The sequence below is a fragment of the Heterodontus francisci genome, chromosome 25 (genome assembly GCF_036365525.1).
Source record: "Heterodontus francisci isolate sHetFra1 chromosome 25, sHetFra1.hap1, whole genome shotgun sequence".
NCBI lineage: Eukaryota > Metazoa > Chordata > Chondrichthyes > Heterodontiformes > Heterodontidae > Heterodontus > Heterodontus francisci.
The window spans coordinates 63,591,247-63,614,880 of NC_090395.1; the positions used below are offsets into that span (position 1 = coordinate 63,591,247).

At 42.6% G+C, this 23,634-nt stretch overlaps 1 pseudogene; it reads left to right on the forward strand.

Annotated features, from left to right (window-relative positions):
* Positions 1 to 348: 348 nt before the first annotated feature.
* Positions 349 to 8,449, forward strand: LOC137384032 (pepsin A-like; annotated as a pseudogene).
* Positions 8,450 to 23,634: the final 15,185 nt, after the last annotated feature.

Here is a 23,634-nt window from a genome sequence, read left to right on the forward strand (position 1 = left end):
GCAGTCATTGCCGATGAAACTCAGCATCGCCTTGAGTGTGCCAGCGCAGCCTTCGTTCGTCTGAGGAAAAGAGTGTTTGATGACAAAAACCTCAAACCTGACACCAAGCCCATGGCCTACAGGGCTGCAGTGTTACCTGCCCTCCTGTATGCGTTGGAAACATGGACATTGTACAGTAGATATCTCAAAGCCCTGGAGAGATATCACCAGCGGTGCCTCCGCAAGATCCTGCAAATTTAGTGGCAGGACAAGCGCTCCAATATCAGTGTCCTCTCTCAGGCCAACTTCCCCAGTATCGAGACACTGGTCATGACTAGTAAGTTATGTTGGGCGGGCCACATCGTCCACATGCCTGACACAAAACAAGCTTTCTACTCCGAGCTCTGTCACAGCAAGAGGCTACCAGGATGGCAGAGGAACTGCTACAAGAAGGTCCTTAAAGCCTCCCTGAAAAAATGTGACATCTCCACTGATTCATGGGAACCTCTTGCCCAAGACCTCCCCAAGTGGAGAAGAAGCATCTGTGAAGGTGCCAGCCAGCTTGACCAATGTCGACATGCCCAGGCAAGCAACAAAGTGCAAACAGCGGAAGGAGCATTCGGAAATTTGAGCATCCCATTCACTCGCCTCACCAAACACCACCTGTCCCACCTGTGGCAGAGTGTGCGGATCCAGAATTGGACTATTCAGTCACCTAAGGACCCACAACCCTGCAGTGGAAGAAAGTCATCTTCGTTCATGAGGGACTGCCTAAGAAGAAGACAAATTTTATCCCCGCACCTCAATATATGTATGATTTATCTTTGAGAGGAATTCACAATTCTCTTATACATGTCCCCATTTTAATTGATTCAGCTCATTTTACCTTCACTTTCTAATCACTAATTTGAATGAATTAAGGTAAATGGAGCCCAGAAAGGACAATGTATATAAATACAAACAAAACACCTTTGCTTCATGTTCAGATGCCTTATCAAATAAATCAGCAATAAAGTGTATTTATTAATAATTATGATTTGATAACTGATAAGGCATCCACTAATTATCATTGCGAACTTGATAAACATGTTTTTGATTAAGCATTCCTAATTGGATGAGTATCCTTGAAAATACTATACCATAATTCAAAAGAATATTTCAGCTTGTTGAGTATTTAACCTGGATTTCCAAAGAGCTTGATTAAATAAATTGAATTCTTTGAGGAAATTATTATGCACTACTTTGAATGAATTGAAGGAGAGTCAAAATTTGGTGATGATGCTAAACTAGGGGGCAAGGAAAATCATGAGAAAGGAGACAGGAGAGGAGGACAAAACATTTTATTGGGAATTCTGTGTTAGAGGTCACATAGGTGACAAATATGGGACAACATAGATAAATGTAATGCATTCAGTTTTGAGGAAAGGAGCAGACAATGGAAATAGTCTCTTAATTGTAAATTCCCAATGGAGTAGATGAACTGAAGGGTTTCAGATAAACAGATCTTTAAAACCAGGGTGACAAGTGGAAAAGCTGTAATTAGGTGAAATATAATTCTGAATTTTATATATACTGAGGCATTGGATACAAAAGCAAGGAAGTGACAAATCAGTCCAAAATATTAGTTAGGTGATTGTTGGAATAAAGTTTTGAGAACGCCATCATTGAAAAGTAATTGGAGACATAGTTCGGAAATGATATCGATCCAGTAGAGTAGATCTTTAACCTACTATAACTATACAGCAAGAGTCAATAGATCAGATTCAGCTGTTCTAGTCTGGGCTGTTGACAGGTGCTAAAGGACTGGTGATCACAGCATTCAATCCTTTTGCTGTGGAGGTAGGATTTCTAGTTCAATATGAGGAATTACTCGTGATTTCTGGTGATCTTACTGACTAGCAGTTACTTGCTTGTTCAATGCTGATGATTACAAGGTCAATATTTCTCGATACCCTTAACAAGGATGAGTGTGCTGCTGGGTGGGCTTTTGGCAAAGCTGGCAGTATTGTTAGCATCAGTTAGAGTCGAGATGTCACCTGAAATCAAAAGAGCTAATGGTCCAAAGGCTCAACATCATCTCAACCATGAAATAGATTATTCAGTATAAACATAGAAACAGAGTGATCACTTATTCTTACTCATTATTTCTCTTGCATTTAAATAGACTGCAGACTTCTGTTTCTGTACCATGTGATTTCAAAAAGAGTGATAGAGCGATTTACATTCTCTGATGGATGTGGAGGAATATGAACCTGATAACACAGGTTGCACTGTTACATTTCCAGTTGATATATTGTGATGTTCTTATTCTTGCTCACATTTGCAATACTATGGAGCAATCAGCATTGGGAATCCACCACAAAGCTTCACTGTCGTCTTTGACACTGGTTCATCCAATCTTTGGGTTCTATCCGTTTACTGTTCCCCAGAGCCATGCAGTAAGTAATTATTGCCCAGCTGTTATACATGTTTCCCTTCTTGAGTTTTTTTCATGTTAGGGTCAGCTCTGCAACTTGAATTGGAAGAGATTAATATTTCTGGAATAGTCACAGCTGAACAGTGTGCTTCATAAGATTGGATGAAACCTGAAAATTTCATTTGTTTACTTCTGGGCTTGGAGAGAAATTTAACAGAGCCTTGATATCTTGGAGGTTTTAGCTGTGGTTCTTTGTCTCCCTCTGGAGATGGACAAATCTCAGAGTGGATTTGTACTGCAAATTTAGCAATAATATAAAACTGTTTCCACTTTGAACTAATGTTAAACTTGTAGTACTGATCTGTTGCTCTGACCCAATCTGTCTCTGGAGTGAAAAGCCTTAAAGGTGGTAGCCTTAAATCACTTTGAAAAATGTCACATGAAGTGTACATCCAATGTAGTTTCAAACCTGAGTATAATGTTGGACCTCCTGTTAAATTTATGTTATTCCAATTGAAATATTTAAAGAGTAGGATTCTACCCTACCCATTCTTTAAACATTTCCATTTATAGCTGGCAGGAAAGAACTCTCTGCAAGTGTGTATTGAGACATGCACAGCCCTCATTCCTGGGTAGGATAGTTATTCTCAAAGAAAGTGGAGATGGCGGAATTTAAGGCTTAAAAAATGATTGGAAACTAGAAAGGGTGTTGCGAATGCTTAATGGTAATTAACTTACATTAGTAAACTGTACAAAATCAAAAATCGACAAGAATGCACATTCTCCTGAATACTTCGTCTAGTTGAAGTTTACTAGGTTTAAGCTTATCCAATGAATAGGTTAACAAGAGGCCAGTGGACCTCCCCTAATCCAGCAAATGGTATCTTCCTTTGCACACGGGTGTATATATATATACACACACACACAGACACACACACCTCAGGGCTGAACACAAAGCACCACCCCGCACACAAACGGACAGTGAATTCAGGCTGACCTAAATATTTTTCAACAATAAAACTCCTGACCCTCCTTATTTGCCCAAGATCTCCCTTCAAGGAAAAGGCAAACAGCAATACAGAGATGAGACTAAAGAGAATTGGGTGGAATGCTTGGTAACAAAAGTAAACTGTTTCTTAAAAGTGAAGAATTAGATATTTTTGCACACGTTTGTTCAGCATTAGAGTAAATGCTGAAACTTTTAAAAATTAATTTCATGCAATGGATGTTTCTTTGCAGTGGTGCATCACAGATTCAACCCAAGAAAGTCCTCAACGTATTATTCAGACAACCAGTACCTATCCAGTTTGCGACAGGCAGCATGACTAGAATTCTGGGATATGACACTGTCAAAGTAAAATGTAATCTTCATCAAGTAAGTCAAATTACAAGACCATGATAATTGCTTTCTAAAGTTCTTGGTTCAAGTTAAAGATACAAAGACCTCAGAGTCAAACATAATGAGTTCTATCAGTTCAGAAGCCAGACAGCTGAGAGGATGTGTAATGATGATGAAACAGACAGGGTCTCGAGCTTCCAGTTGATGCTTTAAAATTAAACTAATTCCTCGTGATTTATCATGTGCTCTTATTTTTCTAGGTTTCAGACATAGCTGTGAGCAAGCAAGAATTTGGTTTAAGTCTATCCGAACCTGGCCCTGTCTTTCTCCATGCTAAATTTGATGGAATTCTGGGCTTGGGCTATCCATCTCTTGCAGCGTCAGGTGCCACACCTGTATTTGATAACACAGGTGTCTCAGCATCTGGTGCAGGAGTCCCTCACTTCTGTGTACCTAACAAGGTAAACATTTTTACCCATTTGTTACTGCATCATATTTCCCTGAATGAAGCAGGAAGTGATTGTTTTTGCTTCCACCTAAAAAGGTCATCTTACCTCAGTTGGTAACACTCTTGCCTCTGTGTCAGAATGCCATAGGTTCAAGCCGAATGCAAAGCTTGAACACATAGTGTGTTATTGAGGGAGCATTCCATTGTTGAAGATCCTCTGCAGTATTCAGGGAGTACTGCATTATCAATGTTAGTGTCTTTCTGCTGAGGTATTAGACTGAAGCCCTGCCTATCTGTTCAGTTAATGCAGGGTGTCTTTCTACTCAGTTCCCTCAGCTTATTTGTGGGACTCTGCTGTGTAGAAACAGGCTGCCACATTTGTCTACATTGCAACATTAAATACACTTCAAACGTGTTAATTGGTGGAGAAGCACTTAGGACTATCCTGAGGATGTGAATGGCATGACATCAATGCAAGTCCTTTCTTTCAAAGGGATTTGTTTTCAAACCTTGAATCTCTTCTCTGGTGCGATCAACCCAACTTCGAATTGAAACCAATGGAATCCAACAGAACCCAGAATAAATCCTGTATAATTCATTTAGAATGCATCATTTTTGATTTGAACAGATAGTATCCTATTGGTTGGTAGGAATTTCCTGGAGTATTTCTGGCAAAGGTACTGATATATTACAATCAATGACTTTTAGTCGCTGATTTGGAAAAATGAAGATTTTGATACAACATCCAATGGGCAGTAAAATCATCAAGGGCTAAACAACTAAAGCAGAAAGTTAATGAAATTGTTTTTTTGTCTCTGAGTTTCTTTTATTGACTTTTGTTTTACAGAGAGAATGGTCAGTCTAGAAGTGAAGTATTATTTGGTGGAGTTGATCCGAGCCACTACACAGGTTATATTAACTGGGTTCCCGTCACTCACAATGCGTACTGGCAAATACTTATTGACAAGTGAGTGATTACCCATCGCAACCGGAATAGTTCTGAAAGTGACTTTTGACAAACCAACCTTGGAAAAGATCAACTTCTATCGTAATGGTACAGTTCTTTATAATTATTGGGAAACATTTGTGGCAGGCATATTACAGTAGAAATTTAATTTGCTGTCTTTCAGTCTTACAATCAATGTTTAAGTCCAATCATATGAGCATTACCGGACATATTTTACTTGGTGTATCTGTCAGTAGGGACCACATGAAAATTCTCTTGATAGTGAAAGACTAATTACGTTTTACTCATGTTCACATAATGAGGCAAGTAGCTGTCTGGAAAAAAACACAATGTTACACTTTATTGGCATTTTTGTTAACTTATTGGTTCAATTGGGGCAACTGGTCTGACATATGGGCCTGACGTCACTGTGCAATTTTAGATACAAATGAGTGCTGCTGTTGTAATAATTCCAAACCACTCTTTTAGTTTGTTAACAGCTGTGCCCATGAATGAGGTTTCCCATCACACTGTCCTGAACTGGGGATTGGGACATCAGTTCCTGGTATCTTAGGACCAACAGCTGTTAGTGTCAGTGGAATATGGAACTTGATATTTTCTGCTTTTCTACTGATGTCCCAGAATATAATTTTACCAAACTATGGTGAAAAATATGAGCTAAAAGGAAAGAAGGAATAAAGTACTTTGACCATGTTTCAGATCTCAGTTGTGCCAGCATTTACAGAAGATATAACGAATGTCTCAGATAACTTGGAAACCCAACTTGGTATTCTTCTTTAATTAGTCTAATAAGTGTGGCAGTTTTAGATCTTTGACTAACTCTTGATGCATTTCTCCCTCAGAGTGACAATCAATGGTAAAGTTGTGGCCTGCAGTAGCAGTTGTCCTGCCATTGTTGATACTGGCACTTCTCTTTTTGTTGGTCCCTCCACAGCCATCAGCACCATTCAGCAGTCCATTGGAGCAACTCCAAATTACTCTGGCCAGGTATGGATGACAGGTTACAATATCAGGTGTGGTGTAGGAGTATCTGACTGTGCATCAATGATTTAATCACGATGCATTCTATAGGAGATCATTTAAGTCAGTATAAAGTGAAAATAAATATATTTGTAATAATATTGTAAATTCTCATATATAATTGGCTCTGCAGAAATTCCCTCAGCCTCTTTTTGTGAATTGAGGGGCTGGTAGTGTTAAATTAAATTCCATAAATATGAGACAACAATTGCTGCGCATGGATATATTCCCCAGAAATATTTGGAAATGCATCACCATTCATAGTTAGTTAAAGGTGAAGAATCTTTACATTTTTGAAGCTTCTCATTGAAGGACAAAGATTAGTCCTGACATAGGCCATGGTGTCAGAAGAAATGCACAATGAACAATCCTATTATTGCTTTAACATTTAGATGACCAAACATATTTAGAAATGTTTTAGATATGAGCTAAAAGGAAAGAAGGAATAAAATACTTTGACCATTTTTAAGATCTCAGTTGCGTCAGCATTTAAAGAAGATATAAACAAATGTCTCAGGTAACTAGGAATCCCAGCTTTGTATTCCTTGTTTAATTAGTCTAACAAGTGTAGTGGTTTTAGATCTGTGTTGCCAAACTGGTTGGAGTCATATCAAGAACAAAGGAAGATGCTTGTGGTTGGTATAGGCCAATCATCTCAGCCCCAGGACATCGTTGCAGGAGTTCCTCGGGGTCGTGTCCTAGCTTCAACCATCTTTAGCTGCTTCATCGATGAACTCCTCCATCATAAGACCAGAAATAGGGATGTTTTCTGATAATTGCATAGTGTTTAGTACCATTCGCAACTCCTCAAATACAGTCCCTGTTGTGTCTTGGGCTGATAAGTGGCAAGTGACATTGCAACAACTCAAGTGCTAGGCAATATTAATCTCCAACAAGAAAGAAACTAACCATCTCCCCTTGACATTCAACACCATTACCATCGCTGAATCTCTCCCGACTTCAACATCCTGGGGCTACCTTTGACTGGAAACTTAAACTGAAACAGCCAAATAAATACTGTGGCCACAAGAGCAGATCAGAGGCTGGGAATTCTGTGGCAAGTAACTCACCTCCTGAATCCCCAAAGCCTGCCCACCATCTACAAGGAACAAGTCAGAAGTGCAATGGTAAATTCTCCAATTGCCTGGATAATTGCAGCTCCAACAACACTCAAGAAGCTTGACACCATCCAAGACAAAGTAGCCCCCTTGATCAGCAACCCATCCAGCATCTTAAACATGCACTTTCTCCATCACTGGAGCACAGTGACAGCAGTGTGTACCATCTACAAGATGGACTGCAGAAACTCACCAAGCCTCCTTCAACAGCACCTTCCAAACCTGCAACCTCTGCCACATTGACGTAAAAAGGCAGCAGAATCATAGGGACACCACCACCTACAAGTTCCCCTCCAAGGCACACAGCATCCTGACTTGGAACTATATCACTGTTCCTTCACTGTCACTTCGTCAAAATTCAGGAACGCCGCCCCAATAGCACTGTGGATGTACCTACACCGTTTGGACTGCAGCTGTTCAAGAATGTGGCTCACCACAACATTTTCAGGGACAATTAGGAATGGGCAATAAATGCTGGCCTTGCCAGCAACATCCACATCCCATGAACGAAGGAAAAAACAATCTTGCATATTGTGTGCAGGCAATGTGTCTCTGTAAGCATTTCCTTTTAGCCTGTTTGTGTATTCCAATTTCACCTCATCATAATTTCAATAATGATCAACTAGTGATGCCATTGTACCGTAAATGATTTATTGTAAATCCCACACATTAACTGACACAATGACTGAATATTCTTCCTGTTTTCTTTCAGTACGACATAAACTGTAACAATCTGTCCAACATGCCCAATGTGGTCTTCACAATCAATGGAGTTGACTATCCCCTTTCCCCCACAGTGTACACAATGCAGGTATGTTATTGGACAGCAATAGTGCGCGAGAATAAACTTAACATTTCAAAAATGGAATGGAATAATTTTCATGATTATCGACCATGCTGTAGAGATCACTATCACACATATGAACCAGTGCTAATTTTTCTCCTTTTTCTTCCAGCAAACTTACAACAACCAAAAAAGCTGCCTCAGTGGATTTGGCCCCAGTGGTGGAAACCTCTGGATTCTGGGCGATGTGTTCATTCGAGAATATTACTCCATTTTCGACAGAGAGAACAACCGTGTTGGTTTGGCTCGGGCTGTCTAATTTATTCATCCATATTCTCATTGAAAGCACGCCCTGATTCACATTTTCAAGTTGATTTAAGCTATCGCGTGGTTTCCCAGTGCAGCAGTTGTCACCTGGCTGCACAGTGTAGTAGATGGAGTCATCTATTTTTATCATATCTTGAATGACTATAAAGAATGATACAATACTTGGCTGTGGTTTGTGCTCAGCAACGTTTTGCATTAAGTTACAACTGAAAGACAAAGAAAACTGAAATAAAAATTAAATAAACACCTTATCAGGGTGAGCTTTTAAAGGAACAGACTTAGAACACTAGTTCTGGATTAGAAATTAGATTGTTGATATCGTCTAATCTATTCCCTCTCTGATTGTGTGCACTTTTACTCAGTTCTTTCTTGGTTCTGACATTCAGCTGTTATATATTATTGGTGCAGTGATTCACTCCAGAGACATACACATTTCAGATGAAAGTCGATGACCTCTGCAGTGAAACCTGATCTGATGTAAATGTGATCCAAATATCACACAGCAGCTTTTTCTATCCATTGGAATCTCTTTATTACAGTATATCCTAAAATAGCTCAATAAAATACAATCATGAAATGCATAATCTGAGTTTTCTCGTTTCTTATTCCTTTTCTCTCTATATATGGAGCGGCAACAGTGGTTAGCACCGCAGCCTCACAGCTCCAGCGACCCGGGTTCAATTCTGGGTACTGCCTGTGTGGAGTTTGCAAGTTCTACCTGTGTCTGCGTGGGATTCCTCCGGGTGCTCCGGTTTCCTCCCACATGCCAAAGACTTGCAGGTTGATAGGTTAATTGACCATTATAAATTGCGCCTAGTATAGGTAGGTGGTAGGGAAATATAGGGACAGGTGGGGATATGGTAGGAATATGGGATTAGTGTAGAATTAGTATAAATGGGTGGTTGATGGTCGGCACAGACTCAGTGGGCCGAAGAGCTCATGGGCTAGGGGCTGGAATTTGGGAAGATGAGACACCCACCAGCCCCCGAAAGAAAGGTGTATAAACAGGCACTCAGAAGGGGAAGGGTACATCAGACAGTCGTGAGCTTTCTGAGGTTGATCCATGCTGGCTTCGGCCTAACACCCTGATTAGCTGAAGAAGACTGAGAGCAGAAGAGACTGCCACCACCAGCTGAGAAGATCAGCATTAATTTACTTCATCTGTCCACACATCCGATCGGGACCTCTAAACTATTCTCACCTGTGATGGGTCCATTATCTATTCTGCTTATTTATCTTACGTATCGTATCGAAACTGTTGCTTCTTAATAGCTGCTTTAAGCCACTGTGACCTTGACCGCTTCTTTTGGGTAATTTTTGATTCCTGGACTAAGCCTGACAATTCCCAGAAAGCATTTGACTAACCTCTCATCATAGCCTTCTATTTGTGAAGCAGTACTGAGTGGAGTGTCCCAGAGATTGGTACTGGGTCTCCTATTGTTTTAATGTACATCAACAGATGCTCAGTGCAACTCAATTGGCCAAGTTTACCGATGACAGTAAACTAGTGGAGTCAGGTGAGATTTTCTTCTTTTTAAAATCTGAATGTCGAAATGAATCCCAACATCTCATTGGTCTTTTTGATCAGTTTTTGAACCTCGTGGCTAGCTTTGAATAACATTTAAGTACCTGGTAAATAAGTACCTGGATACCTAAACCTTTTTGTGGCTTAGTCCTCACCAATGCTTTCTCATTGAGACTACACATCCATCTAATACTCTCATGTCCAAAATGCTGCTTTAGACTTTGATATGTTGAACTTCATCTGTCATTGTTCTACACACTCAATTAAACTATTTATTCTCCTTCACAATTTTAAGCTCTTTTCTTCACATAACCTTGGATATAAGAAATAGGAGCAGTAGTAGACCATATGGACCATCGAGACTGCTCCACCATTCAATATGATTGTGGCTGAACTTCTGTTTTCCTGCTGCTCCCATATTGCTCGATTCCCTGAGTTTTTTTTAATTTGTTCATGGGATGTGGGCATCACTGGCTAGCCAGCATTTATTGCCCATCCCTAATTGCCCTTGAGAAGGTGCTGGTGAGCTGCCTTCTTGAACCACTGCAGTCCATGTGAGGTGGCTACACCCACAGTGTTGTAAGGAAGGGATTTCTAAGATTTTGACCCAGCGACAGTGAAGGAATGGTGATTTAGTTCCAAGTCAGGATGGTGTGTGGCTTGGAGGGGAACTTCCAGGTGGTGGTGTACTCATGTATTTGCTGCCCTTGTCCTTCTAGGTGGGAAAGGTCGTGTGTTTGAAAGGTGCTGTCTAAGTAGCCTTGGTGTGTTGCTGACATGCAGCTTGTAGGTGGTGCACACTGCTGCCATTGTGCGTTGGTGGTGGAGGGAGTGAATGTTTGTGGATGGGGTGCCAATCAAGCAGGCTGTTTTGTCCTGGATAGTGTTGAGCTTCTTGAGTGTTGTTGGAGCTGCATCCATTTAGGCAAGTGGAGAGTCTTCTATCACATTCCTGACTGGTGCCTTGTAGATGGTGGACTGGTTTTGGGCAGACAGGAGGTGAGTTACTCACCACAGGATTCCTAGCCTCTGACCTCCTCTTGTAGCCACAGTATTTATATGGCTACTCCAGTTCAGTTTCTGGTCAATGGTAACCCCCAGGATATTGATAGTGGGGGAAATCAACGAAGGTAATGCCATTGAATGTCAAGGGTAGATGGTTAGATTCTCTCTTGTTTGAGATGTTCATTGCCTGGCACTAGTGTGGCATGAATGTTGCTTGCTAGGATATTGTCCAGGTCTTGCTGCATTTCTACATGTACTGCTTCAGCATGTGAGGAATCGCAACTGGTGCTGAACATTGTGCAATCATCAGCGAACATTCCCACTTCTGACCTTATGATGGAGGGAAGGTCATTGATGAAGCAGCTGAAGATGGTTGGGCCTAAGACACTACCCTGAGGAACTTCTGCAGTGATGTCCTGGAGCTCAGATGATTGACCTCCAAAACCACAACCATCTTCCTTTGCGCTAGGTATGACTCCAACCAGTGGCGAGTCTGCCCCTTGATTCCCATTTACTCCAGTTTTGCTAGGGCTCCTTGACGCCACACTCGGTCAAATGCTGCCTTGATCTCAAGGGCAGTCACTCTCACCTCACCTCTTGAGTTCAGCTCTTTTGTCCATGTTTGAACCAAGGCTGTAATGAGGTCAGGAGCTGAGTGGCCCTGGCGGAATCCAAACTGAGTGCCACTGAGCAGGTTATTGCGAAGCAAGTGTCACTTGATAGCACTGTCGATGACACCTTCCATCACTTTACTGATGATTGAGAGTAGACTGATGGGGCGGTAATTGGCCGGGTTGGACTTGTCCTGCTTTTTGTGTACAGGACATACCTGGGCAATTTTCCACATTGCCGGGTAGATGCCAGTGTTGTAGCTGTACTGGAACAGCTTGGCTAGGGGTACGGCATGTTCTGGAGCACAGGTCTTCAGTACTATTGCCGGAATGTTGTCAGGGACCATAGCCTTTGCAGTATCCAGTGCTTTCAGTCGTTTCTTGATTTCACGCGGAGTGAATCGAATTGGCTGAAGTCTGGCATCTGTGATGCTGGGGACTTCAGGAGGTGGCCGAAATGGATCATACGCTCGGCACTTCTGGCTGAAGATTGTTGCAAATGCTTCAGCCTTATCTTTTGCACTGATGTGCAAGGGACAGAGTGTAGTGTATCCAAATTTGCGGATGATACAAAAATAGGTGGGAAGGCATGTTATGATGAGGACTCAAAGAATCTGCAAAGGGAAAAAGATAGGTTAAGTGAGTGGGCAAAAGCTTGGCAGATGGAGTTCAATGTGGGCAAGTGTGAGGTCATCCACTTTGGTGGAAGAATAAAAAGGCAGATTATTATTTAGATGGAGAAAGACTACAAATTACTGCAGCACAGAGGGATCTGGGTGGTTACAGAATGTGGTTGAGTACAGTTCTGCTGCTGCTGAATGCACACAGTGCATCATGGCTGTCCAGTTTTGTGTTGTTAGCTCTGTTCGAAATCTATCTCATTTAGTATGATGGCAATGCCACACAACACGATGGAGGGTATCTTCAATGTGAAGATGGGGCTTTGTCTCCACAAGGGCAGTGCGGTGGTCACTCCTACCAATACTATCATGGACAGATGCATTTGTGGCAGGCAGATTGGTGAGGACGAGGTCAGGTATGTTTTCTCCTCTTGTTGGTTCCCTCACCGCCTGCCGCAGACTCCGTCTAGCAGCTATGTCCTTTAGAATTCGGCCAGTAGTGTGCTACCGAGCCACTCTTGGTGATGGACATTGAAGTCTCCCACCCGGAGTATATTCTGTACCCTTACCATCCTCAGTGCTTCCTCCAAGTGCTGTTCAACATGGAGGAGTACTCATCTATCCGAAAGTATAAATACTGTTCGGGGACTCTTCGTTGACTCTTAAATGCCCTCTGAAATGGCCTAGCAAGCCACTCACTTGTATTAAACTGCTACAAAGTCTAAGAGAAGGAATGAAACCGGATGGACCACCTGGCTTCGCCAAGGCGTTGGAAACATCAATGGCAAACTGAGCCCTATTGAATCTGCAAAGTCTATCTTACAAAGATCTGGCGGCTTATGCCAAAATTGGGAGAGCTGTCCCACAGACTAGTCAAGCAACAGCGTGATATAGTCATACTGACGGAATCATACCTTACAATGTCTCTGACACCACCATTACCACCCCGGGTATGTCCTGTTCCACCAGCAGAACAGACCCACCAGAGGTGGCGGTACAGTGGTATACAGTTAATAAGGCTTTGGTCTGAAAAGTGTGCCCGCAATCTTGTACACAAAATGGAGCTGGCTACAACATCCCAAGCAGGAGGAACTGAGGGAAGAGCATGCTGGTGGTCTGTCTGTCCAAATTTCTGATCTCTTGTAGACATTCCACACCTGTGCAACTAGGCAGCTGACTGAAAAATTGGGCACTAAGGTAAATCAGCCCAGTAAACAAATAGACATTGTTAATATCATGAACATATCATGAATTCTGGTCATTAAATCTAGAGGAATAGAATACAACAGGAAGAATTCATTCTTCAGTTATACAAAGCCCTGGTCAGACCATACCTGGAGTACTGTGAGCAATTCTGGGCACCACACTTTAGGAAGGCCTTGGAAGGAGTGCAGCATAAGGTGACCAGAATGATCCCTGGATTTCAAGGGTTAAATTATGAGGAGAGATGATACAAACTAGGGTTGTATTCCCTAGAATTTGTAAGGGTAAGGGGTGATTTGAAAGAGGTTTTCAAGATATTAAGGGGAACAGATAGAGTAGATATAAAGAAACTGTTTCTGCTGGTTGGGGAGTCTAGGACTGGTGGTTAAAATCTAAAAGCTAGAGCCAGACCTATCCAGAGTGTAATTAGGAAAGACTTCTATACACAAAAGGTGGTAGAATTAGAACTCTCTTCCACAAATGGATCAAGTGTAAATTTAAAATCTGAGATTGATAGATTTTTATTATTCAAATGTGATAGGGAAGCTGCTGGAGAAGATACTGAGGGATAGGATCTATTCCCATTTGGAAGAAAATGGGCTTATCAGTGATAGGCAACATGGTTTTGTGCAGGGAAGGTCATGTCTTACCAACTTAATAGAATTCTTTGAGGAAGTGACAAAGTTGATTGATGAGGGAAGGGCTGTAGATATCATATACATGGACTTCAGTAAGGCGTTTGATAAGGTTCCCCATGGTAGGCTGATGGAGAAAGTGAAGGCGCATGGGGTCCAAGGTGTACTAGCTAGATGGATAAAGAACTGGCTGGGCAACAGGAGACAGAGAGTAGCAGTGGAAGGGAGTTTCTCAAAATGGAGATGTGTGACCAGTGGTGTTCCACAGGGATCCGTGCTGGGACCACTGTTGTTTGTGATATACATAAATGATTTGGAGGAAAGTATAGGTGGTCTGATTAGCAAGTTTGCAGACGACACTAAGATTGGTGGAGTAGCAGATAGTGAAGGGGACTGTCAGAGAATACAGCAGAATATAGATAGATTGGAGAGTTGGGCAGAGAAATGGCAGATGGAGTTCAATCGGGGCAAATGTGAGATGATGCATTTTGGAAGATCCAATTTAATGGTGAACTATACAGTAAATGGAAAAGTCCTGGGGAAAATTGATGTACAGAGAGATTTGGGTGTTCAGGTCCATTGTTCCCTGAAGGTGGCAACGCAGGTCAATAGAGTGGTCAAGAAGGCATACGGCATGCTTTCCTTCATCGGACAGGGTATTGAGTACAAGGGTTGGCAGGTCATGTTACAGTTGTATAAGACTTTGGTTCGGCCACATTTGGAATACTGCGTGCAGTTCTGGTCGCCACATTACCAAAAGGATGTAGATGCTTTGGAGAGGGTGCAGAGGAGGTTCACCAGGATGTTGCCTGGTATGGAGGGCGCTAGCTATGAAGAGAGGTTGAGTAGATTAGGATTATTTTCATTAGAAAGACGGAGGTTGAGGGGGGACCTGATTGAGGTGTACAAAATCATGAGAGGTATAGACAGGGTGGATAGCAAGAAGCTTTTTCCCAGAGTGGGGGATTCAATTACTAGGGGTCACGAGTTGAAAGTGAGGGGGGAAAAGTTTAGGGGGGATATGCATGGAAAGTTCTTTACGCAGAGGGTGGTGGGTGCCTGGAACGCATTGCCAGCGGAGGTGGTAGACGCGGGCACGATAACATCTTTTAAGATGTATCTAGACAGATACATGAATGGGCAGGAAGCAAAGAGATACAGACCCTTAGAAAATAGGCGACATGTTTCGATAGAGGATCTGGATCGGCGCAGGCTTGGAGGGCCGAAAGGCCTGTCCTGTGCTGTAATTTTCTTTGTTCTTTGTTCTTTGTATTAAGGTTTATGAGGCAAAGGTGAGTATATGGAGCTCGGTCACAGATCAGACATGATCTCATTGAATGGTGGAACAGTCTCGAGGGGCTCAATGGCCTCCTCCTGTCCCTATGTTCCCAATGACAGAAGAGAGATCCAGAAATTAATTGTTTAAAGCAAACTCAAAATATTTTTCTGCCATTTTCAAATTGCATTTGTGACAAAATGCATTCAAAAGCAAGGTTACAATGATCAGTGACTAAACACGCAGAGAGCTGAATGCAAGTGAGTGCAATGAGCAGCCACTTCATCTTTGTCCCTTTGTGCAGTAGAATGACTCCAAAAGGGAAATGTCAGATGCTTCTGTGAATGGTTTCTATGTTGCTGCTGTTATACTGATCGAGATCAATCCTATCCATGGTCTATAGATTCCTTTAACAGTTCAGGCAATTGTATGTTTTTGCATAATTGGTAAATATCAAACATGATGACCTTGTTGGAAAAACAGATATTCCTTCCAATTTAAGTAATGCCATACTTCAAACTAAAATTTATCACTTTAAATGTCAATAAAATTATTAATGTTATTATAACTGATAATGAAATCAAAACTCTATTTACAAACCTATGAAAAATTATTTGGATAATTACTTGGGGTGTTGCTATCTGAGCATGTGACCTCAGAGACTGATACACAATTCATTAGTGTCTGGCTAACATTGAGATCATTTGTTTGCGGTCACTTGGCTGCTCAGTCAGATGCCCATTGAATATGGGTCTGAAATACTCAGGTTGGCTGTGAATGTGGCTGCACCAATAAAATGAATGTGTTGTGTCTTATCGCCATACTTCATTTTGAAGGATCGTAATGAATTGATACCAATTTTGGGAAGCATTGATGTGTTGAATTGATGAGACAAACACCATGGTAGCCATTCTCTCCACCACCAGTGCACCATGGTTACAATGTACACTATCTACAGGATGGACTGCAGCAACTCACCAAGGCTTCTTCAACAGCACCTTCCAAACTGGTAAACCTCCACTACCTAGAAGAAAAATGGCAGCAGATGAATGGGAACAGCACCAGCTGCAAGTTCATCTCCAAATTGACTTGGACATATATTGCTGTTCCTTTATCATCACTGGGTCAAAATCTTGGAACTCAATACCTAACAGTTCTGTGAATCCATCATAAAAATTTCAGATTCTACATGAATCCCATGTGTATGTCCCAATCTGTATTTCACTCTCTGTGCTTAGTTTTGATCTCCATATTCAGGGAAGGACATGCTTGCATCAGAGGCAGTACAGTGAAAGTTCACTAGATTGGTCCCTGGGATGAGATGATTGTCCTATGATGTGAGGCTGATTAAACTGGGTCTATATTCTCTGGAGTTTAGAAGAATGAGAGATGATCTCATTGATGATCTCTCATTATAAGATTCTGAAGGAGCTTGACAGGGTAGACACTGAGAGGTTATTTCCACTGGCTGGGTAATTCGGAACACAGGGCCAGAATCTTAGAGGAAGAACATGCCAACCAGAGTTCTAAGTCACCAGACTCTCAGAGGAGTTATCAAGATCAACACCGGACTCCATGAAGTTTCATGCCATCAGGTCAAACATGGGCAAGGAAACCTCCTGATGATTAGCACCTACCACCCCCACCCTCAGCTGATGCATCAGTACTCCTCCATGTTGAACAGTACTTGGAGGAAGCACTGAGGGTAGCAAGGGCACAACATGTACTCTGTGTGGGGGACTTCAATGTCCATCACCAAGAGTGGCTTGGTAGCACCACCACTTGACATCGCCATTACAAAAGAATGAGAGATGATCTCAATGAAACTTATAAGATTCTGAAGGAGCTAGACAGAGTAGACACTGAGAGGTAATTTCTGCTGGCTGGGGAATCCGGAACACAGGGCCACAGTCTCAGAGGAGGAACATGCCAACCAGAGTTCTGAGGCACCAGAGTCTCAGAGGAGTTGTCAAGACGAGCTCAGCTCTGAGAAGACATTTACAAAAACAAGATCGGAATGATTAAGCAAACCTCCTTTATGTGTTAGGGAGTGTTAAACTTGCTCACTCGGAAAGACTTTTTTAAATACAAAAGGTGAATATATATGCCACTGGGTCATTTTAAGCAACAGGAAGAGCCTCTGGCAGCACTCTTGCCTCTGAGTCAGAAGACTGTGGGTTCAATTCCCACTCCAGGATGTGGGCAAGAAATCTAGGCTGACACTCTGGTGTTGTACTGAGGGAATGTTGCACTGTCAGAGGTGCTGTCTTTTGGATGAGACATTAAAGAACAAAGATAAGATAATTACAGCACAGGAACAGGCCCTTCGGCCCTCCAAGCCTGCGCCGATCCAGATCCTCTCTCTAAACATGTCGCCTATTTTCTAAGGTTCTGTATCTCTTTTCTTCCTGCCCATTCATGTATCTGTCTAGATACATCTTAAAAGACTCCATCGTGCCCGCATCTACCACCTCCGCTGGCAATGCGTTCCAGGTGCCCACCACCCTCTGCGTAAAGAACTTTCCACGCATATCCCCCTAAACTTTTCCCCTTTCACTTTGAACTCGTGTCCTCTAGTAATTGAAACCCCCACTCTGGGAAAAAGCCTCTTGCTATCCACCATAGCCTCTTGCTATCCATTAAACAGAGGCCCCATCTGCTCTCTCAGGTGGATGTAAAAGATCCCATGGTGCTATTTCAAAAAAGAGCAGGGGAGTTATCCACAGTGTCCTGGCCAATATTCATCCCTCGAACGACATCACATAAGAAAACAGATTATCTGGTCATTATCGCATTGCTGTTTGTGGGAGTTTGATGTGTGCAAATTGGCTGCTGCATTTCCTACTTTACAACAATTAGATCACTTCACAATTACTTCATTGGCTGTAAAGTGCTTTAGAATGTCAGGTGGCCATGAAAGGCACTATAATGCAAGTCCTTTTTCTTTCTATGGTTACCAGCCTCAAAAACTACAATAGACAACTGCATCATGCAAATAAAACATGCACTGTTTGTCTGAACCAGAGATTTCCTTACTTTTACTATGGATGCTTGTAAGGGCACCAAAGCTATCAAATGCAGACCTAGTCCATGAGCTTTTTACACATCTTGGGACTCAATAATACAATAAGGTGCCCACAGCTACCAAAGTCTTGCACTAGCGACAGCAAGAGAATTTCAATGAAAATGCATCACATGATTTATTGCACAGGGGATTCAACACAGGTCTTAAAGAAGAAATTTCAACTTGAAGAATTATAGGTTTTTGTTTCTAAATCTGATTCACTGGTTCACTCACCTGTTGTGTCCCTACATTTTGCATCACCATCTCACAGAATGTCCAGTAATCTAACTTGGGGGAAACAGAGTTGGTAACAAGCAGGACATGCAAATGACCCACATAAGAAAGAAACAGTTTTGGAAGAATAAGTTCTGCTGCCATGAGATGATGTGAACCATTTCTGTGCCCTTGTTGGGTCAGCCAAATTAATATATACTAATTAGAGCACAAAATAGTCAGTTAAATATCATACATTCCAGAATGGGGCAACAGATTATCAAGCAAAGAACCAGTTGCTATTCATGTGTAAGGGGAATCAATCCTCCTTTATGGAAAAATAAACTGCGAGCTCTTCTTGGACAACAGAAAAATGCAAGGTAACCAATTGTAACTGAAATGGATTGATTATATGACAAGAAGCAGTAGAAAAACAGAGTCATAAGGCTGTGCTATAACTGTTCGTTTGCTTCAGGAGAATATGATGGGAATTAGCAGCCAATTCCTGTATGTCTTTATGTGCAATGCACAAATTTTCCCTTTTAATTTCTAAACCGAGTTGAGAAATGCTGGGTTTCACTTCTATTGGCAACTGCTTAACTCGCCAAAGTGGCCATTCTTGATTTAAACTTTTATAAAGAAGGAAATTTGGCTGTTGGACACATCAGCATTCAAAGCAAAGCCTCATCCTGTCCTTATCCACAGTCCACAGATACAATATTCCAACTGAGTCCAGTGGATAATAAACAGGAGTGGGAACCCTGGCTTTTTCCATTAATTGGGCTGGAAAATGCTAGAAACAATTGCACTACAATGGTTGAAATCAGTTAATACCCACGTGTAGACACAATTGTTTTGTTGGAATACGCAGCAGCCAATTTGCACACAGGAAAGTCCCACAAAAAAGAAAGGGATGAATAATCAGTTAATCTCTTTTGATGGTTTTGGTTGAGGGAATGCATGTTGTGTAGAACACTTGTAGAAACTCTGCTTTTCTTTGATAAAGTTTACCTGAGCAGTCAGAAGGTCCGCTGTTAAAATGGCTGTGATGGAAACCACACCTAGCAAATGGATACATATTAATTTATTCACATGGAACACTATTTGAACATTTACTGAATCTTGAACATAACTTGTTTAAAAAAAACACAGATCTGAATGGCTGAAAATATGGCTGAAGATTTGCATTCTGAGAAAGAGTTGCATAGAGAGATGATGGAAATGCTCCCTGACTCAATTAGACAGAGGAGTTTTGTCAATAGTGATGATCAAAAGGCATTGAGCGTCAGTGTCTGTGTAAGAGACAGCACTCTATCACCCCCTCCCCCCCACCCCCCACTGAGTGTGTCTATTGGGCTTTGAAGAATCAACTATCCTCGCAGACGATGCTGTTGCAAACAAAGAGCTAGACACATGACTAACCTGGGAAGTGATTGAATTGTGCATCACAGTAAAGTTATGAGACAGTCTGCAATTTTGAAGACCAGAGAGAAGCAAGGTCTCTCTCTTTCCTTCTCTGTCTCTCCTTCTCTCACACAACATTCCAGAGACACACAGAAGTGACTCAAGCCTCAAGACCAAAGTCCCCTGCAGCCTTGTTGGAACCAGAGAAACAAGTTTGAAAGTGTGCACTGGTCCCCAATGAGAACTGCAAGACTTAACTTCAATCTAAGACTTCACGGCAGAACTAACAACAGTAATTGAATTCCATCTACAACTTCAAACCTTCTCCCTTTAATTCTTTCCCCTCCTCTGTATCCAGTTGTGTGTATGTTTATCGCGTATGCCAAGACTAGGAAATCGGAACTCCTAAGACGAGTGACCAACCATTTTTCCCTCGAATCTGAGAAGCAGAAAGAGGGTTAGAAATAGACACTGACAGGGCAATGCTAGCAAAGATACAATTAGAACAGAGGAAACTTGAATTAGAAGACAGGGAAAGAGAGAGAGAAAGGGAGAGAGAGAAAGACAGGAGAGAGAGAGAGAAAGAAGTTTCCAGAAGGAAGAGGAGGAAAGAGAGCTGAGGCAGCTTGAGTTAGCTAGTGGGCGACAGAGTAACCCCAGTGAAAGCATGGAAAATACAAGTGGTGCAGGGCTGTGTACTGAGTTTTAAAAATTTTCCCAACTGGTTCCAAAATTTAATGAGGGAGACGAGGAAGCATTTTCTGAGAAAGTTTTTTTTGTATTTTTTGAGAAACTTGCAAGGCAGTTAAAGTGGCCAGCTGAGAATTGGACCCTTCCTCTCCAAAGTAAGCTAACAGGAAAAGCCCATGAGGTTTATTCCCTGTTGCCAGATGAGAGTTCATCGAATTATGAACTAACAAAAAATGCTATCCTCGGGGCTTATGAGCTAGTACCGGCAGCGTACTGCCAGGAGTTCTGAACCCTCAGGAAACAGACTGATCAAACGTACTTGGAGTTTGAGAGAAGTATGCAGTTGGCTTTTGACCAGTGGTTGAGGTTCTTAAAGTGCTACCCAGCAGTGAAAACCTCAGAGAGGTGATTTTACTAGAGGAATTTAAAAACTCTCTCCCCCTCTCCATAAAGACACATGTGGAGGAACAAAAATTACACAGAGCAAGGCAAGCCGCAGTTCTGGCGGATTGTGTTTGCTCTAATACACAAATCGATTCCCCGGGGAGAAACCTTTCCTAGTCAACCCCACAAATCTGAAAAGTACAAAGGGTGGGAAGGTGATAGAAGCCCAAGCAATCCTGGGAAAGAAAGAAAAGCAGGACACACAGGGGGCCCTCCTCCAGCCAAAAAGGATAGCGCTGTAAGTGGGAGTGAGATCCGGAGACCTGTGTGCTTCCATTGTAATAAAGCAGGTTATCTAAGAGCTGACCGCTGGAAACTACTGGGAAAGCCTGTCGGGTTGATCAGGGCACACCCGCGCAGTGAAGGAGAAAGGACCCTGATGGAAAGCTGTGGCTTTAACTGCATCAATAGTAAGACCCAGAAGACATATTGCTGTTGGTGCAGGAAAATTTAATCGGATTCCTGAAGGTTATCAGGATTTTGTGTCTGAAGGGAGAGTGAACCAATACTCCTCGAGTGGGACAAGCAAGCCCCTAGTAATACTCAGGGATACAGATGCCACTCAATCTGTTTAACTGGGAATAGGCCTGACCTTTTCCCACAGAGAGTGCAGTAAATACCAGGATGGTGGTAAATGGTATTGGAGGGCAGTGTACACCTGTACCTTTACATCGGGTGCACTTGGAGTGCGATCTAGTTTCGGGACCGGTGACCGTAGGGATTGTCCCTAGTTTGCCTGTGGTTGGGGTTGACCTGCTCCTAGGTAATGATCTGGCGGGGGCGATGATGGTAGCTGCCCCAGTAGTGATAGAGAGACCACAGGAGGTCAGAGAGATAGGGCAGTGGCAGGAGACGGTCCCCTGTAGTTCCCCTGAATGTGTAGTGAATTGTTCCATGATCAAACCAGCTGCCCCAGAGGAGACTGAATTGGCACTGCAGGCAGATGACCATGAGGTCTGTCTGTCTGAAACTTTATTTGGAAAGTTAGAGGACCCAGGGGATGGATTAAATGGATCTCCCCGAGCTGAGGCTCAGTGAGCCGACCCAGTTCTGAGAGAGTTATCACAGGCTGCCCAGACTGAAATTGAAGCAGAGGGAGTCCCATATTGCTATTATTTAAAGAATGGGTGCTGATGAGAAATGGAGTTCTACTCACAGACCTGAGGACAAAGATTGGACAGTGGTTCAGCAGTTAGTGGTGCTGCAGAGGCGACGGAGAGACAGCAGTTTGACTGGCCAAAACTCCACAAAGATGTGATGGAGTACTGTAGGAGTTGCCACATGTGCCAGGTTGAGGGCAAACCTCAATCTGCAGTGAAATCTGCACCCCTAAGTCCTGTACTGGCATTTGGAGGACCCTCCAGCAGAGGGTTGGGGAATTGTAAGGGACCCCTGCCGAGAATAAAACGGACTGACAAGCACAGGGTTGGCAAAAAGTGAGGGAGGAAAGGGGAAAATGGGACAAAGAAGATAAGTTAAAGGAAGTACGGGAGGATTGCCAAATGAAAACCCTTACTGTCCGATCAGCCAACCGCGAAATGTTGGAAAAATTAAACCCCACATCCTCCGATGTAAATGCAGACACCAGAAGCCCCCCACCAGGATTACTAGCAGCATTTACAGAAACCTGCTGGGACAAAGAAAGTCCTCAAGAGGGCAGAGAAACAGCGAGGGTGATGCCTCACCTAGTCGAAGTGCTGCAGGGGAGTGCAGTAGAATAGGGACAAATACCTGAAAGCAGGAATATCCCAGAGGACAAAGGGAAGATTATCAATGAATCCAACCCCAAAGTCAGGAGAAAAGGGAACCAACCATCCCCTGAAGTAAGCAGCACTTGGATGACTCACCAGAGGACTGAAAGCGAAGTGAGAATGGATCCATTCACTGCCATCTCCCATAATCAGAGCTCCAACCCTGAGCTAATTGAGTCTAAGCACCACCCACCCCCCACCCCCCCACTCCTGCAGACCCCAACAGGAACAAAGGCACCCTAGACAATCACACAACTGTGCAAACTTCAAAACTCCCAAAAAATCAAGTTTTTTGTGATGACAATTCCCAATGTATTGCAGGCTGATAGTGAAGAAACTTTTAACCCCTTGGGCAACACATAACTATCTCAGACCCATCTCAAGGGAAAAGGGGCAGTTTAAAGCAACACTGCTACAAAGGAAAGACAGGCTGCAACAATTTTAAGATTTCTGAATGAATACGAATGAAGGAGAGAAATGCATGTGTGTTCTCCTGTACTTTCTCTTCCCACTAATTTATAATGAAATGCTCCCCCTAATGCCGCATTTCATTGGGCCAGAGGTGGAGCTGTGACGGAAACCACACCTGCCAAATGGAAACACATTAATTTCGTCATATGGAACACCATTTAACGATTACTGGACATTAAGACCAGAGAGAAGCAAGGTGTTTGGTGAGACTGCACCTGGAGTACTGTGTACAGTTTAGGTCCCCATATTTAAGAAAGGATACACTGGCATTGGAGGCAGTTCAAAAGAAATTCACTAGGCTGATTCCTGGGCTGAAGGGGCGCA